The following is a 14,480-nucleotide window of genomic DNA, read 5'->3' as shown; positions in this document are numbered from 1 at the left end:
TGGGAGACTGTGAAGTGCAAAGCAGCTGGAGTCCAGGCCCTCGGGGAGACAGCACGCCAGTGAGGGAGACGGAGACCAATCACCCACCCAGTGTGCGGTAAGTCAGACGGTGACAAACTCTGAAGACAAGGAAAGCAGGGAGGAAGGGGCGGGCTACGCCCCTTGCTCTTTCATGTGGGGAGACAGAGAGGGAGCCAAAGGATGTGGGGATCGACCACGTGGTTAGGGGAGGAAAGCATGTTTCAGGTGGAGGGTGGGCAAGCGCAAAGGCCCTGTGGCAGGCGCGTCTGTGAGCGGTCGGAGCAGAGTGAGGGGTGGGAGATGGGGCTGGGTCAGTGGGGTGGGGTGTGTACATGCAGGTCTGCAGACCCAGGTAAAGAGTCTGGATTTCATTTCTAAGGGGATGAGAAGCTCGGGAAGGTCTGACCAGCCTTACGTCTTGAAAGGGAACCCCCTGCTTCTGCGTGTCAGGTGTTACTCGGGGTACGCCAGTGGAAGCGGGAGGCAGTTGCAGCTTTCAGGTGAGAAATGATGGCAACTCGCACGGTGGGGGAAGAGGGGCCACTGTGGAGGTGGCTTGCGGGGCCTGTCATCTGCTATTTCCTAGCTCAGTGAACAGGGCCCCCACGCACCCCTGCCAGGTCGGAAATCCAGGTACTGCCAGCCTCTGCCGTTCTACGTGTGGCCAGGCGGGGGAGCCTTCGCCCTCCCATGTCCCTCACCCCACGCCCCAGACAGCACGGTCCTGCGATCCCCCTCCCATTCCAGTGCTCAGCATAGCCGTATCCCTCCAGGGCTCAGGCCCCCACCATGGCCAGATCCCCCACCCCACCTTCACCCTCCGCCAGTCCATTGCACACATAGCATCTGGAATGGTCTCGGGCAGCACCTCAGACGATGTGGCTGTGTTGCATGAGCCCCTCCCCTCACCGCAGCTCTTGGCCCTGCGTGAGCCCAGGTGCCCGCGGGCTCCCCGCTCACCTCTGCCTTGAACCTTCCTGAGTCTAAGCTTCTTTTTTTTTTTGTTTTGTTTTGTTTTGAGACAGAGTCTTGCTCTGTCACCCAGGCTGCAGTGCAGTGGCGCGATCTCGACTCACTGCAAGCTCTGCCTCCTGGGTTCATGCCGTTCTCCTGCCTCAGCCTCCCGAGTAGCTGGGACTACAGGCGCCCACCACCTCGCCCGGCTAATTTTTTGTATTTTTAGTAGAGACGGAGTTTCACCGTGTTAGCCAAGATGGTCTTGATCTCCTGACCTCGTGATCCGCCTGCCTTGGCCTCCCAAAGGGCCAGGATTACAGGCGTGAGCCACCATGCCTGGCCTGAGCCTGAGCTTCTTAAACACCACATCCTCTAGCCTCCTGCCTTCACACAGGCTGTTCCCTTAGCCTGGACTTTGTCCCCACCCACCCGCTCCTGATCCATCAGGTCTCAACTTACAGGTCACTTTCCCTGGGAACCTCCTCAGACCGAGTGAGGCCAGATTAGGGGCCTCCTCAGAGCCCTCGTGGCCCCAAGTGTTTACCACTTCGCTTTTTCATACTATCCAAAGTGTACAGAATCGTACACTTTTCTGATGCCTTATTCCAGCTGAGTGCCCTGAGGGCAGGGATGGGGTCCGTGTCCTCCGGTGTGCTCAGCCAGCACCTGGCCAGGCATTCTCAGTGTTGTTGAATGAATGAGCGAGTGAGTGACCCGCAGGGGAAGCTGCTGTGTCTGACATGGTAACGTGCAGGTTGCACTGGGGGGGCCTGGTTGAGATCATGACTGGAGCCCCTGGCCCCCAGAGTGGGAGTCATCAGTGGGGCTCGCTACCTCTGCACAATTTTTTTTTTTCTTTGAGACGGAGTCTTGCTCTGTCGCCAGGTGGTACAGTGGTACGATCTTGGCTCACTGCAACCTCTGCCTCCTGGGTTCAAGCAATTCTCCTGCCTCAGCCTCTCGAGTAGCTGGGACTACAGGTGTGCACCACCGTGTCCAGCTAATTTTTGTATTTTTAGTAGAGACGGGGTTTCACCATGTTGGCCAGGATGGTCTCGATCTCTTGACCTTGTGATCCGCCCGCCTCGGCCTCCCAACAGTGCTGGGATTACAGGCGTGAGCCACCACACCCGGCCCCTCTGCCCACTTTCTTCCCCTTCCTCCTCTCCTGTCTCCACCAAGGCTGTCTCTGGAGTGGCTGTGGATGCTGACAGAATGCATGTCCGCTCTGCCATCACTATTCACGCACAGCGCCTGTTGGGGACTCTCCTGTAACCCAAAGGGGTAGCGGAAGGATGGAGCTTCAGGCCTTGAGGGCCAGGAAATGAATGTGGAAGACTGAATCCTCAGGGGACCCCAGCTCTGGGCCGGGTCTGGGGCTCTGTTTTGAGGACTGGGAGTGGGAGGAGGTGGCAGCAGGAGCCGGCATCTGAGGCATCTCCTCACACTCTTCCAAGGTCAGAGACGAGGTCTCAGATACGCTTGCTAATGCACGATTTATTTCTTTTTCAATTTCCTTTGGAACCTGTGCTGTGCAGATGTTCACATGATGTGGTGGGGAAGTGAGTTTTATAAAACTCTTGGCAGAGTACCATTCGGCATCCCTGTGGTTCTAGAGATTTCTGGGGCCTCGGGGCTGTAGCACCAGCTGCAGATAGCTGCCTGCCTTCTTACAGTGCTCAGCTTTTGGGTCCAGCAGCTTTCTCAGTCCCAAACACGTGTGACCTCACGATTCTGGCCCTTCCATGATCCGCAACAAACTGTTCTGGTGTGTAGGTGGAATTCCTATTTTTAATAGCCAAGTTGTTGAGAAATTGTAGGGCTTCTACTTCCTTTTGAATGGAAGGGCTCTGGAGATATTTATATCTTTGCTTCTATAGAATCTAGGAGGTCGTCTTTACCCAGGAAGGGTCAGCATGTGGAGAGGGTCACCTGGGAGAGGCCCCGGTGTCAGCCTGCACTTGCCGTCAGTAAATGGTACAACATTGAGCACCAAGGGGCTCAGCCGGCCCCTCGAAGGAAGTCCTAGCTGCCCACTGGGGGAAGGGCGGGGAGGCATGAAAACAATGACCCCACTGGCTGGTGGGGGTGACCGTGTTATGCAAAGTGTACACCATGTAGCATGAGCACCGGGCTGGGAGCCCCCAAGGCTGCTGGGGAATCAGGGAGACACCAAAGAGGAGGTGGCCTTTCCCTTGAAGGGTAAGGGATCGGTAGGAGTCTGTGGGAGAGTGGAAGCTGCGGGAGGGGAAGGAGGGAGGGAAGGAGGCCTGGAGAGAGGAGGGAGGCTCTTGCATTCCAGGCAGGTATGGGAGCTCCTGGCAGAGTTTGCAGTACCCAGTGGCTCAGTGTGGTTGGGGGTTTTTAGTGCTGTGCTGAGGAGTCTGAAGTCCATCCCGAAAGTTGTAACTGGGCAGTGGCACGGTGGTGAGTTAGAGCCACGTCATTCAAACTTTCTCAAATTCCCATACATAGAGACCTAGTGTGCACACTCGCAGCCCAGGCTTGTGAGCTGCAGTCTCCCTTGCCATGTGCAGCTCGTTCTGGCGTGTTCTGTTCTGCTTCTATTCTGGCTCATTTGTTCTTTGAACAATGCTGTTTGCAATCCTCTACATTGGCTTCCTCTCTCCCTGAATATTTTTGATCTGCAGTTAGAACAACACTGGATTGGCAAGAGGGAGACTGAGGCGGGAACCCAGGCAGAGGCTGCTGTGAGTCCAGCTAGGATGAGACGTGGGTGCCAGGCAGTGGGCCTGGGGCAGGCCCCAGGGACTCCGCAGTGAAGACCCCACCTCAGTGATCCTGGGCCCCAGGCCTCAAGAGACTTGGGGCAGCTCCCAAAGCAGCAAGAGGGGTCCTGTCATCGTGAGGCGTGTTGAGGATCCAGAAGCTGTGGTTTCATAACTCCGTCACTGTGTGGTGTCTGAAAGCCATTTCATTAAATGTCACATGGAATCAAAATAGAAATTACATCTCTGGGACAAAGCCCATTGAGCCAGGAGCCAGGGATTCTGAATTGGAACCAGAATAGCCTCCGAAGCTGGGACTGTGGATCCAAGGCTGCCCCCACCCCCTGGGTCTCGCTCACATCTGCACTCCCCAGAGGGGGCAGGTGGTCCTGGAGCCTAGCCTACCTGCCGAGAGTCAGAGGTGGCTGCAGGGGAACCATGGCAGCCCTCCTTCTCACACTCATCCTGGGCACCCTGCACCAGCAGAAGGGTTTACATGTAAAATCATCCATCCCTAGCCCCTTCTGGGAGGGAAGCATATCTTACGGATGGCGACCTTGAGGCTCAGGGAGGTTAAGGTGCCAGCCTGAGATCACACAGCCAGTGAGAGGCAGAGACAGGGCTTAAACTCCAAACGATGGCTCCAGAGCCCCCTCTCTTTTCCATGCCCTGGGCTGCCTCTTTCCCCAGTGCACCTTGCTTTTTGGAACCAGATGACCAATGTGGAAAGACATGAACTGATTCAATCAGAGTGTATGGAGAAGGGACTTAGAGACCCTGGCATTTTTAAAGCTCCCTGGTAATTCTCATGTGCAGCTAGGATGGGGCGCCTCTGCTCTGGGGAATAGGGAAGGGGTGTAAGTGGCCCTGTGTCTCCCCTCTGTCCCCACCTGCCACCTGCTGGTCCATCCATTCAGCCATTGCACGGACAGGTTGCCTTCTGGGGGCTGCTAGCCCCCTCGCACTGGGCAACGCTGTGTCCCCTCTGTCCCTCCCCCAGCGCATGCTCCTCGCTCTGCCCCTGCTGCAGGTGGGCCATGCTTGGAGGGGCGCAGGAGAGCTGAGATGGGGTGGGGATGGATCAGGCCTTGAGGGGGTGCCTGGTAAGCCCCGGGAAGGGTAGGGAGGAGGAGGAGGGAGAGGAGAGGGCAGTGCAAGGGCAGCGACCCCCAGCCTTGCCCCCGTTTTGAGCATGGGGAAAGTGTACACAGGTAGTGAGGAAATGCCTGCGTTTGGGTGCATGTTCAATTCTAATCCATTTTCACTTTTTGTGTATTCTTTCTATCTACTTTTTAAAGGTTTGTTTCTTTTCTAACTTCCTGTTTTAGATGTATACTTTAGTTTCTTTATTTTTATTTTTTTTTTGAGATGGAGTCTCTGTTGACAGGCTGGAGCGCAGTGGCGTGATCTTGGCTCACTGCAACCTCTGCCTCCCGGGTTCAAGCGATTCTCCTGCCTCAGCCTCCTGAGTAACTGGGATTACAGGCGCGCACTACCACGCCCAGCTAATTTTTGCATTTTTAGTAGACATGGGGTTTCACCTTGTTGGCCAGGATGGTCTTGATCTCTTGACCGCGTGATCTGCCCACCTTGGCCTCCCAAAGTGCTGGGATTACACGTGTGAGCCACTGGGCCCGGCTTAGTTTCTTTATTTAAAGATAAGGGGTTTTTTTTGTTTTGTTTTGTTTTGTTTTTGAGACAGAATCTCACTCTGTTGCCCAGGCAGGAGTGCAGTGGCACAGTTGTAGCTCACTGCAACCTCAACCTCCTGGGCTCAAGTGATCCTCCCACCTCATCTGAGTAGCAGGGACTACAGGCATGCACTACCACACCCAGCTAATTTTTGTATTTTTTCTGTAGAGACAGGGTTTCGCCCTGTTGCCCAGGCAACAAGCAAATCTGCCCACCTCAGCCTTCCAAAGTGCTGGGATTACAGGCGTGAGCCACCACGCCCGGCTAGAGATAAGTTTCTCAAACTCCTGGGCTTAAGCCATCCACCCACCTCGGCCTTCCAAAATGTTGAGACTGCAGGTGTGAGCCTTTGCATTCGCCTTGAATTCCTTTTTCAATGGTATGTTTCCTACTAAAAACACTTATGAAAAGTGTGTATTTTCTCTTACCCCTTCTCCTTTTTTGCCATCTAATTTTAGATTATATTTCTTAGTGTTTGTCTTTAAAATGTACTTATACCTCTGTGCTATCTTTTTCTCATTTTTGCCCCCTCCCCCATAAGAAAGATAAAGAAATCAGAGACTTAGACCGGGTGTGGTGGTTCCCGCCTGTAATCCCAGCACTTTGGGAGGCTGAGGCGGGTGGATCACTCGAGGTCAGGAGTTTGAGACCAGCCTGGCCAACATGGTGAAACCCTGTCTCTAGTAAAAATACAAAGTTAGCCAGGCGTAGTGGCAGGCGCCTGTAATCCCAGCTACTCCAGAGGCTGAGGCAGGAGAATCGCTTGAACCTGGGAAGTGGAGGTTGCCGTGAGCCAGGATCATGCCACTGCACTCCAGCCTGGGCAACAGAGTGAGACTCTGACTCAAAAAAAAAAAAAAAAAAAAAAAGAAATCAGATACTAACAACTCTCTCCTTCTTTCTTTTCTTCCCAATTTTTGTTTAATGTATCATTTCCATTTCTAAATTCATGGTTTATATTTATATATGTCCTTAATCCTCACTCACATTGGCCCTACAGGTAGATTCATTGCTCACTGTCAGTTCTCTTGCTGAAGTTTTCCTATTTTTCTCTTGATTTGCTGAAATTCCTTCTCCAGTAGTTTAATCAAAAGGGACTAAATGAAGAAAAAATATTCAGTTATTGCAAGTTCAAAAAGGTTTCTAGTCTTTGTGTTTGATTGACAGCTTTCCAGGATATAAAATTCTTAGGCCACACTTTCTTTCCTTGAGAACTTCGCAGATGTCACTTCTGTCTCTAGAGTTAAATGCCACTGTGGGAAAGTCTGAGTCTAACTTCTATTTTGTTACCCTTTATGTATTGATGTTTTCACTTGACTGTCCAAAGTCTTTTCTATTTAGCTGTTTCCCCCTTTCTTTTATATTTTAAGTCTAGTTACTTTCATAGAAATTACCTTGTTATTGACAGATTTTTGTCATTTTCCCCAAGACATGGTGTGCCCTTTCAGTTTGTAGATTTATCTTCTTTTATTTCAGGAAAATTTTCTTGAATGATATCTTTAAATATGTATGTTCCCTTATTTGAGTTTTCTATTCTGGGATATATGATGGGTCCTTTGTAGATCTTCCAAATATGTAATTTTCTCTGTAATCTCTTTACACCGTTCATTTTCATTTCCTTTTGCTCACTTTCCTCAGTCTTGTTCTCAGTGTCTTGATTGTGTTTTGAGCAATATTTGATGCTCCTCTGCGCAGCTTTCCATTTCATCATGACTTTGAAGATGCGATGTTTTTCCTTCTTTCTCCAGTTCTGTCAGCTCCAGTTTCATGTTCCCCCTGAGCTCTCATATCTGTTTTGTGTGCTTGCTTTCTGGAGATGATTGCTGTATTCATTTTTTTTTTTTTTTTTTTCGAGATGGAGTCTTACTCTGTTGCTCAGGCTGGAGTGCAGTGGTGGGATCTCAGCTCGCTGCAACCTCTGCCTCCTGGGATCAAGCGATTCTCTACCTCAGCCTCCCAGGTAGCTGGGATTACAGGCTTGCGCCAGCATGCCCGGCTAATTTTGGTATTTTTAGTAGAGATGGTGTTTTGCCGTGTTGGCTAGGCTGGTCTCGAACTCCTGGCCTCAGGTGATCTGCCCGCTTCAGCCTCCCAAAGTGCTGGGATTACAGGTGTGAGTCACTGCGCCCAGCCCTGCTTTATTAATTTTTGTTGTTGTTTAATTTGCAGCGAAAAGTTTGCTGGCAATTTTCATCTGTTCTATGACAACATTTTTACTAGTGAGTTTTCACTTGCCACTTGTTTTTCCTGTTCCTTTTCTCGTTTTTATTTTTTAATTCTTGCAGTGTCTTCCTGTAGATGCTGCACTGTTTGCTTTTTTATTTTTCATCTTTGGGCAAGGTAAGTTTTTCTTCAACCATCTATTTGCCAGAGGTTTGTGTGGGAGAAGAAGCGAGGACTACACCCAGTGCCGTGTGCAGTTGTAGGGCTGCTCATGTGCAGTCTGGTGATTCCTCTTTTTGCCTGCAAGTGTGGCTTGTCTGTGTGATTGTCTGTGTCTGATCTGCTGCTTCTGCTTCTTGGTTCCAAGCTTACCTGTATCTCAAATGCCACTGTCATGAGATCACAGGCCCCACTCCTGCTCATGCAGATAAGGGACGTTGGTTGGTGGGCAGTGTGATCCCTTCTCACTGCTTCTTCCCAAACATCTGTGTGGTATTTCCTGCTCTGGGCAACCCTCTGACTCATTTCTAGTTTGGGTTTCATCTCTCATCTGTTTCCATTGGAAATGGAGTGTAGCTGGGCGCAGTGGCTCATGCCTGTAATCCCAGCACTTTTGGAGGACGAGGCGGGTGGATTGCTTGAGCCCAGGAGTTCGAGAGCAGTCTGGCCAACAAGGTGAAACCCCATCTCTACTAAAAACACAAAATTAGCCGGGCGTGGTGGTGCAAGCCTGTAATCCCAGCACTTTGGGAGGTCAAGGCGGGTGGATCACGAGGTCAGGAGATCGAGACCATCCTGGCTAACACGGTGAAACCCCATCTCTACTAAAAATACAAAAAATTAGTCAGGCACAGTGGCAGGTGCCTGTAATCCCAGCTACTGGGGAGGCTGAGGCAGGAGAATCACTTGAATCTGGGAGGTGGAAGTTGCAGTGAGCCGAGATCACGCCACTGCACTCCAGCCTGGCGACAGACCGAGACTCTGCCTCAAAAAAAAAAAAAAAAAAAAAAAGATGGCGTTTGCATCCTGTTTCTCTTTCTCCTTGTTACTGTGGGATGATTTTTTTTTTTCGGCTTTATTGGTGTATAATTGACATACAATAAACTGCGCCTATTGAATGTGTTATTAGTAAGTTCTGACATATGTATACACCCATGCAGCTGTCACAACCATCAGCCACTAGACATCCTGTCACCCTCCACAGCTTCCTCGTGCTGTTTCTTACCTCCACTCCCATTTTCAGACAAACTCTGACCTGCTTTCCATCGCCAGAGTTTACATTTTCTAGAATTTCATGTAAATAGAATCCTACAGTGTGTTGTGTGTTTTTTTTTTTTTTTTTTTTTGATGTGGTTTCTCTCACCTAGCATAGTTTTTTTTTTTCTTTTGAGAAAGAGTTTTGCTCTTGTTGCCTAGGCTAGAGTGCAATGGCACGATCTCGGCTCACTGCAACCTCCGCCTCCTGGGTTCAAGCGATTCTCCTGCCTCAGCCTCCCAAGTAGCTGGGATTACAGGTGCCTGCTACCACGCCCGACTAATTTTTTGTATTTTTAGTAGAGATGGGGTTTCACCATGTTGGCCAGGCTGGTCTCAAACCCCTGACCTCAGGTGATCCACCCGCCTTGGCCTACCAAAGTGCTGGAATTACAGGCATGAGCCACCACGCCCGGCCTAGCATAGTTATTTTGAAGTCCATCAGTTGTATATAACAGTGGTTCATTCCTTCTTATTGCTGTGTTGCATTTCATTGTATGGCTATGCCATATTTATTCATCCATTCACCTGGTGATGGACATTGGGGCTGTTTCCAGCTTTTGGCTATGATGAATGAAGTTGCTGCCAGTCTCCATGTAGATTTTTTTTTTTTTTTTTAGACAGAGTCTTGCTTTGTTGCCCAGGCTGGAGTGCAGTGGTGCGATCTCGGCTCACTACAACCTCTGCCTCCTTGGTTCAAGTGATTCTCCTGCTTCAGCCTCCCAAGTAGCTGGGACTACAGGTGCCCACCAACAGCCCAGCTAATTTTTTTTGTATTTGTAGTAGAGATGGGGTTTCACTATGTTGGCCAGGCTGGTCTTGAACTCCTGACCTCGTGATCTGCTTGCTTCGGCCTCCGAAAGTGCTGGGATCACAGGCGCGAGCCACCACACCTGGCCACATTGCTGTTGAGGTGCATAGGAGCAGAATGACTGGGTCATATAGTAGGTTTCACTTTTTAAGAAGTGACCCAACTGCTCTTCAAAGTGACCATACCGCTTTACATGCCTCTGAGCACATGAGAGCAACACAAGAGTCCCAGTTGCTTCATACCCTTGCCAACACTTGGCATGGCCAATCTTTTACATTTTAGCCCTCCGAGTGGGTGTCTAGTGTATATCCTTGTGGTTTTCATGTACATTTCACCAATAACAAACGGCATGAGCCTTTTTAAATGTACTTATTTTTTATATGTACACCATCTTTGGTGAATTGTTCAAATCCTTTGCCCATTTATTTTTTATTTTTTATTTTATTTTTTTTTGAGGCAGTGTCTTGCTCTGTCACCCAGGTTGGAGTACTGTGGCCCCATCTCAGCTCACTGCAAGCTCCGCCTCCCAGGTTCACGCCATTCTCCTGCCTCAGCCTTCCGAGTAGCTGGGACTACAGGCACCCGCCACCACGCCCAGCTAATTTTTTGTATTTTTAGTAGAGACAAGGTTTCACCATGTTAGCCAGGATGGTCTCGATCTCCTGACCTCGTGATCCGCCTGCCTCGGCCTCCTAAAGTGCTGGGATTACAGGTGTGAGCCACCACGCCCGGCCCCTTTGCCCATTTAAAAATATCGAGTTGTGTTATATATTAGGTTTAACAGCTCTTTATTCTAGTTACATGTCTTTTATCAGATATATGACTTGTAAATATTTTCTGTAGTCTGTGCCCTTTTTCATTGTATTCAGTGTCTTTTGAAAAGTAAAAGACTTAATTTTGGTGAAGTCCAATTTACTGTTGCTTTTTTTTCTTTTATAGTTTATGTTTTCTGTGTACTATTTTTTTTTTTTAAATTTTTATTTTTTGAGTCTCGCTGTATCACCCAGGCCAGAGTGCAGTGGTGTGATCTTGGCTCATTGCAGCTTCAGCCTCCTGGGCTCAAGCAGTTCTCCCACCTCAGCCTCCCAAGTAGCTGGGATTACAGGAGCCCGCAAGCATGTGTGGTTAATTTTTGCATTTTTAGTAGAGACGTGGTTTCACCATGTTGGCCAGGCTGGTCTCGAACTCTTTACCTCGGGTGATTTGCCTGCCTCGGCCTCCCAAAGTGCTGGGATTATAGGCAAGAGCCACTACACCTGGCCCCTGTGTACTATTCTTAAGAAATCTTTCCCCGTGATGAAAAGGGAACTCTTGGACATGGTTGGTGGGGGTGTCGATTGGTACAGCCATAATGGAAAGCAGTATGGAGGTTTCTAAATAAATAAAAAATAGAACTACCATATGACTGACCAAAGGAAATTATATCACCACCTTGTAAAGATAGCTGCACTCCTGTGTTAATTGCAGCATTATTCACATTAGCCACGATATGGAAACAACCTAGGTGTTGATGAATGAAGGGATCAAAGGGCCGGGTGCGGTGGCTCATGCCTGTAATCCCAGCACTTTGGGAGGCCAAAGTAGTGAATCACTTGAGGTCAGGAGTTTGAGACCAGCCTAGCCAACATTGTGAAATCCTGTCTCTACCAAAAATACAAAAATCAGCTGAGTGTGTGCTGGCGTGCACCTGTAGTCCCAGCTACTCGGGAGGCTGAGGAAGGAGAATCACTTGAATCTAGGAGGCGGAGGTTGCAGTGAGCCAAGATCATGCCACTGCAATCCAGCCTGGGTGACAGAGTGAGGCCCTGTCTCCAAAAAAAGATCTTTTTTGACTCTACGATACAAAGATGTTTTCTTCTAGGTACTTCATAGTTTTTACATTTAGGTCTCTGCTGCCTTGTTAGTTAATTTTTGTGTATGGTATGAGGTTGGAGATTGGGGTTTATTTTTCTGTTCTCTTTGAGCCGGTTTCTGGGAGGAGAGAGAGGACCCACCAGCTCCTCTGCTGTGTCAAGCTATTATACAAGGCCCCGTAGGCTGAGGTTTCTGTTTTTTTCTTCTCTAGGAAAAAAAGAGGAAAAGCCATCAGCAATACCAAGGGAAACAGTAAGCTAAGATTGGCATAGTTCTCAGCAAGCCTCACAGCGATTCTCTGCTCCCTCCCTCACCCCTTGCCTACCTTTAATCCAAAAATGATTTTACCAGAATGTCCAACAAATAAGACAAGACCCAAAAGCACTGAGAACTTTTTCTTGCTGCCAAGTATAAAACACAGACCGGTATAGTGGCTTAAAAAAGCAAATTCCCAGGAAAATTTATAGAGATGGAAAATAGGACAGTAGAATAGCAGGGACTGCAGAGGGGAGAAGGGAGAGGTGCTGTTGAACAGGTAGAGTTTCTGTTTGGGCTGATGGAAAAGTTCTGGAAAAGAAAGTGTTGATGGTTGCACAACATTGTGAATTTCATAATACCATTGAATGGCACAGTTAAAAATGGTTAAAATGGTACATTGGGTTACCTATGTTTAAAGAGTATTTTTAAAAAAGCATATTCCCTCTGGGGTTAGTTAGCTGTAGTCAACACCTAAGTTCCGCAGTGATGAACTGAAGTATGGACCATCAGCATAAATGTGAATTAAAATTAAATATTGCCAGGCAGGCTGGGCGTGGTGGCTCACGCCTGTAATCCCAGCACTTTGGGAGGCCTAGGCGGGCAGATCGCTTGAGGTCAGGAGTTCTAGAGCAGCCTGGCCAACATAGCGAGACCTCGCCTCTACTAAAATAAATACAAAAATTAGCTGGGTGTGGTGGCGCACACCTGTAGTCCCAGCTACTTGGGAGGCTGAGGCAGGAGAATTGCTTGAACCTGGTGGGTGGTTGGGTGGGGGGTGGGCGCACAGAGGTTGCAGTGAGCCAAGGTGGCATCATTGCACTCCAGCCTGGGTGACAGAGCGAGACTCCATCTCAAAAAAAAAAAAAAATTATCAGGCAGTATGAGGTTGCATGGTCAATATCCTAACAGTCACAAAGCAAGCAAGTGATCTTGAGGGGGAAAGGGAGGAGGTGGGAAGAAAGGAGGAGGACCAAGTTCTGCTGAGTGGCTAATAAATATTATTTTGGTTAAGTCCCTATCTCCACAGAGTAAGTCCCTGATTCTTTTTTTTTTTTTTTTTTGAGACTGTGTTTCGCTCTTGTTGCCCAGGCTGGAGTGCAGTGGCGTGATCTTGGCTCACTGCAACCTCCGCCTCCGGGGTTCAAGTGATTTTCCTGCCTCAGCCTTCCCAAGTAGCTGGGATTACAGGCATGCGCCACCATGCCTGGCTAATTTTGTATTTTTAGTAGAGACGGGGTTTCTCCATGTTGGCCAGGCTGGTCTTGAACTCCCGACCTCAGGTGATCCGCCTGCCTCAGCCTCCCAAAGTGCTGGGATTACAGGCATGAGCCACTGTGCCTGACCTGTAAGTTCCTGATTCTTAAGCCTAACATAGTTAAATTGCTCTGTAAAAAAAAACCAGTGGCTTTATATTCAAGACCATGTTGCTTCCAACTGAATTGGCCACTGACACTGGGATACTGAGCAGTGAACAGACCACAAGGAAGACACCACTCTTGGATCCTGTTTGAAACCAACAGCTACAGCAAAACACTAGTCTTGATTCAGGGCCTAATGGGGTTTCTTTAATTAGCAAGTTTACATTCATGGAGTCTTGTGAAAATGGTTAGATAAATTGCAGAGAAATAAATAAGTATTTTGTACATCTGAGTATTATTGTTAATTTCCACCTGGCTACATGAGGCTCCCTCCTCTGGGTTTTCTCTCTGTGCCCTTTTGCTGTGGACAGAAGGTACCCTGCTCATTCATCCATCCAGCCGGTGAGCCAGGGGGCAGCCCGGAGGGAGGAGTGGAGGGGATGTGGGCCTGGAATTAGACTGAGCTTGGTGTGTCCCCAGCTCAGGCCACACTGCCAGGCCCTGGTTTCGTTACTATGAAATGAGGGGTGGGGTGGGTATCTGGTCTCCCACTTCCCATTACTGAGGGGTTCCCGGGCTCTCCTCCACCCTCTGATTCCTTCCCCTCTTCTGTTCCAGTCCAGAATGCCTCCTTTCTGCCTAAACGCCTCTGATCTTCATTTGATCATCAGCAGCTGCAGACCCATGATCCACTGGGCCTGACCTGGGAGACACTGGCCCTCCACTTCCAGTGCTCTCCAGCTGGGATTTCCTCCAGAACAGTGGCAAAGAGTTCGCCCAGAGCTGCGTCCCCTCACTGGGAAGCAGCACTGAGTCAGGGTTACCTGGCTCCACTGTGCCCCTTGCGAGGTGAAATTGTGCCATCAAGTTCGCACAACGACATGGGCTCTCTGTTGAGGATAAGGAGGCTACAGCCCAAGGAGCTTGTGCACCGCAGGCAGAGCCACTCAGGTCATCTTCCAGAGCGGGATATCTGACTCCAGAGCCCGCCAGCCCACACTACTCTCCTGAGGACTGGGTTTCTCTGGCCTGAGTCTGCCTGAGTCTACAGGAAGAACCCTGCTGGCACCCCAGTAAGCCCCTCTAGACCTTGGAGCTCTAACTGCTCTCAGAGCTCACTTTTCAGTTAGCCTGTAAGGCAGGGGTGTCCAGTGTTTTGGCTTCCCTTGGCCACATTGGAAGGAGAATTGACTTGTGTCACACATAAAATACACTAACACTAACGATAGCTGATGAGCTAAAAACAATTAAAAATCACAAACTCATAATGTTTTAAGAAAGTTTATAAATTTGTGTTGGGCCACATTCAAAGCCGTTCTGGGCTATGGGTTGGACAAGCTTGCTATAATGGATCAGAGATATGTACAGTCTTAAAGAAGAAAC

The 14,480-nt window shown here is 49.3% G+C and overlaps 1 long non-coding RNA gene and 1 other non-coding gene across 2 annotated transcripts; one reads left to right on the top strand and one right to left on the bottom strand.

Moving 5' to 3' along the window:
* On the top strand, positions 1-5,167 carry LOC101126223 (uncharacterized). The gene is made up of 3 exons (XR_008676722.2): positions 1-97; positions 401-521; positions 3,630-5,167. It is a non-coding gene; the product is annotated as an uncharacterized lncRNA (long non-coding RNA).
* Positions 5,168-13,158: 7,991 nt separating this feature from the next.
* LOC115933636 (small nucleolar RNA SNORA2/SNORA34 family) lies at positions 13,159-13,293 on the bottom strand. Its single transcript, XR_004069502.1, has one exon. It is a non-coding gene; the product is annotated as a small nucleolar RNA SNORA2/SNORA34 family (small nucleolar RNA).
* Positions 13,294-14,480: the final 1,187 nt, after the last annotated feature.

The sequence above is a fragment of the Gorilla gorilla genome, chromosome 12 (assembly GCF_029281585.2).
Source record: "Gorilla gorilla gorilla isolate KB3781 chromosome 12, NHGRI_mGorGor1-v2.1_pri, whole genome shotgun sequence".
NCBI lineage: Eukaryota > Metazoa > Chordata > Mammalia > Primates > Hominidae > Gorilla > Gorilla gorilla.
The sequence above is the reverse complement of the archived record's forward strand: the minus strand, read 5'-3'. Positions and strand labels throughout refer to the sequence as shown.